The sequence below is a fragment of the Pinus tabuliformis genome, chromosome 7 (assembly GCF_031772625.1).
Source record: "Pinus tabuliformis cultivar Carrire ecotype Pingquan chromosome 7, CPIR1, whole genome shotgun sequence".
NCBI lineage: Eukaryota > Viridiplantae > Streptophyta > Pinopsida > Pinales > Pinaceae > Pinus > Pinus tabuliformis.
In genome coordinates, this window is record NC_142293.1 from 1,980,240,630 (window position 1) to 1,980,244,913 (window position 4,284).

A 4,284-nucleotide genomic window follows, 5' to 3' on the forward strand; every position below is an offset into this window, starting at 1 on the left:
ATTTTTAGCATGCTCTAAAAAATAGCAGAAATTTATTGTTCTTTGCTAAGAAAGAAGGTCCAGCAATCTAGATTTGAGAATAAGATTACTAATCCAAGCAGCTCAATGATTACTATGAACTTCCAAAGATTTTCCAAGGATGAAATAATTCTTTTGATCCTGAAAAATAACTTACATCAACCATTTAACTCAATCCTGCAACAAGAAATTATTAATCCTAAATGCAAAAATAGAAATGAATAAAATCTAGAGATGCATGTGAATAAGCAATGAAAAGAATGAAAGAAAATGATACAAAAGGGCTTTGAGGCTCCTGGGATGTCCAAGCCCAAGGAAACTCAGAGACCTATGGAGGAGAAAAAGATTTAGAAGCTGAACATGACACCAATCTTCATTATTTTCATCAAAAGAATTACATCCCTGCAAGAAAATACAATGGAGCTACAAAAATACAAGCTCTCTCCACAGTAACACTAATCAAAATCTATATCTAGAAGAAAATTTGACTTGGTACTTATACAAAATGATTAGGAATCATTCCCCATGAATGGAGGAAGCTTTCCCCACCAAAAACCCTTGATTAGTGGATCTAGTCCCCAATACTAGAAATTTGCATTAAATGGCAGGGAACACATTCCTAGATTTTCTCAATCATTCCCTAGAGGAAAATTTGACTTGGTACTTATAAAAAATGATTAGGAATCATTCCCCATGAATGGGGGAAGCTTTCCCCACCAAAATCCTCTGATTAGTGGATCTGCTCCCTTGATTAGTGGAACACATTCCTAGATTTTCTCAATCATTGGAGTTCCACAATTTGTGCCATAATTCCATAATATCTTGTTGACTTTATTATTTATTATTGATCCTCTAGTAGTAGGGAATAAGTCCCTAAATTATCTCCTCCTCCAACTCTTCATAATCTACCCAATATTCTCATAATATTCCACAAAAATAAATAATATTAGGCACAAATATTCAGTTATTCATAAACCTTCCTAATAAATATATTAAAGTTAAAAATAAATTATATAATGCAAAAAGAGAGGTTTAATGTGCTGAAGGATGGTCGTAGGCCTTAAACTATGTTTTAAATTAGAGGCATGGGCCTTAATTTATGTCTAATTTAGAGGCCCATCATACCCCCCTGCTGAAAGTGTTGCTCATCCTATGAGTAACTTAGTGACCTCATTGTGCCTCATCCATGGCCCTGGTGGACTCTCTCTTGTGCATTAAGAATATTGGCTGCAAATACTGCAAGGAAAAGCACAAAAACATATTTGTGCAAAGAAAGATCAATGTTTCTTGAGACCATTAGCTTGCCTTCTTCCCCTTATTCAAGATTGGTTTTTGAATATTTTTCAATTTGGAAAGGTCTTCCACACCCTTATCAACCTTTTGCTACCTTATTCCACCTTTGAATAGCTCTAACACCTTCAAAATGCATTTAGATGAGAACTAGGACATCCTGTAGGAATTCCTGTCAAACCTAAAGGAAACCCTATTAAAACTACAGGAAACCAGTTTTGAGCATAAATGATAAACTGAGGTTAGGGCAGGCCCTCAACTTGACTCCCATGCATTTCTCCCATTTTTAGGCCCTGGACAAAAACTAGAAAGAGATTAGAGACCTCTTGGAACACCTCTTTTCATCACTATAGTTTGAGTTCTATTTTTATGGTGAATGCCTTATTTCTTTTTGTTGCCTTCTTCTTCTCTTTTGTGGCCTAGATGATTGCCTAATGGCCTTGGAGTTCTCTGTTTTGATTAGGTTTCTCTTAGGCACTGTCATTTTGGGTTTTAGCACACTTTTTTCCTTTATTCCTTCTTTTAGCAACATTCTACCTTCCTGTAGTAGTCATTCCTTCTTCCTTCAGTGTCTTCTAACTATATGGGAGTGAAATGAAATGATATAGAGGGATTAGATGATGATGCTAGGGCTCAAAGGGAGTAGTGTAGGTTTGTGAAAATGGAGAGGATGTTCTTCTTGTTTTTTTCTCAAGAATGAAATGGGATCCATGAATGATGAATAAATAGCAAATATAAAGTGGATGGAGGGCATGGAGTGTTGTGATGACTTAGCCTTTGCAAAAATTTCTTCTTTTAACTGTTGTCCTCATTCCTTGAAATCATCACCCTTCATAATTTGACTTTTCAACATTACATGAGTGAAGGAGTGAGCTGCAATCAACTAGTTGAAGGTGGTTGAGACTGCTAACCCGTCCTTAGCTTATAAAACCTCATCTCTCATGCATTGACAACAAATTTCTAACTATAGCATGCTCAAGAGAAGAGGTCAAGAATATTGCATACCTATACCTACCTGATGGTTGTTGGAGAGACATGCATGTTGCTGTTGAGTTAATATTGATGTGCAAGTGTTGGATGGTGATGTTGATGATCTTTATGCTGTTACTAAGCTCTAGAGGATCTTCTTTGACCTCTGTATCTCCTTTAAAACTTCTCACTGCCAATACTGTAGGTGTTGCTCTGTATCCTGTAGGTTTATAGGACATCAACTTTTTGTCCATATCTCCCAAATGGTAGACTGGATTGAACTGAAAATTTTTGAGCATGTTTCCATCATCATTATGCACCTCCCCATTTCAAAATTTTGGTCAATGGATGCACAGATCTCGAGAAAAACTAAAAATGGCTGAAGGTGATGGAAGCCGATTTCTTGGAAACCATGCACTGGAATTTGTTGAAATTTCTTGGGCATGTTACCATAATTCATATGCATCTCCCCATGAAAGAGATTTTTAAATAGATGCATGGATATTGAGAAAATGGAAAAATGACTGAAAGTGATGTAGGCCAATTTCTTGGAAACCGTACACTAGAATTTGTTGAACTGCTTGAGAATGTTACCATCATCCATATGCATCTCCCCCTGAAACAACTTGGCAAATGGATGCATGGTTTTCAAGTTATGGCAAAAAAAAAAAAAAAAATTCTCTATGTATTTTTGTATCCTGTAGTAAAACAGAGCATCTTGTAGTTTTTTAGGACAGCAAGCAAATTGAATGGTAGAAGCTTGAGAATGATGGGTTGATGGTGAAAATAGATTAGGGTGATGGATTGGCATGGCCTTGGCCTTGTTGGGGCATTTTAGCAAAGGAGGAGAAAGTCAAATTTGACTTCTTTTCACTAGGCTTGACCAATTTTCCTTTTGGCACCAACTTGTTCTTGTTGCTTGCAAATGTTGGAGAGTATATGCATTTGTCAAAGAGATGCATGGAGTAAAGATTTCTTTTATTTTTTTTCTCTTTTTTCTTTCTTCTAGGCCTATTAGTCACCTCAATGAGGTTTTCAACTAGTATGTCTTCCTAGGCACCTCAAAGGAGGTTTTCACCTAGGATCTTCTTTTTTCTCTTTCCTTTCTTTTTCAACCCATTGACTACCTCATGGATGTTTTCAATCAATGAGCCCATCTGAGGCACCTCCAAGGAGGTTTTCACCTTAGATTTTTATTTTTTCTCTTATTTTTCATTTTCTTTTTTTCTTTTTTCTTTTCTTCTACCCTACCCTACTTGAAAAACCAAATCACTTTCAAGTATAAGAATACTTCCAATGGAGCCATGTGCACATAAAGATGACAAACAAAGTGATGTGGACGCTTGAAATGTATGCTATGACATGTACCTAGATTTCAGAGACCAAATGATTTGACTTTGAAAGGATCAAGCATAGTTGAGGAAGAGAGTTACGCTGCAACTTAGTGATTGTCTGGAACCCTATTTCAATATAGTTGTGATGCCTCTAATCCTTTTGTTGATCTGGATCATTCTACATGTCTTCTTCTACCATGACCTTCAAATCTTCCTCTTTTTGCTAATTATTCTCTTGAATACATGGAGGATTTGATGGTAACCATGAGGGAGTTCTCTCGATCTCTAATTTTGATGTCTACTCTTCATCAATCATAGCCCATGGTTCTACAGTCTTCTTATTTGAATCTTGTTCTTCTGGATGTGGTCCTTCAATGATATCAAGATAATCTCTTTTTGCAATGCTCTTCCTGAGCTATGGTGAATACCATTGAGCTTAAGAGGAGATGTTTGGAAGTTTTGTACCTCAGTATTGTAAGTGGGTTGAGCTACTTCAATGTTTGGGTTAGGAAATGGTGGTATAGGTAGTTGAGTGGGAGTGTATATTTGAGATGGATGTGGATGGGGTTCTGGTTGTGGTGGAGGTGAATGGTAAGGATAACATGGAGTTTGGTATGGAGGATATTGAGGAATATATTGATGATATTGTGGATGGCTCCCATAAGTTCCTTGC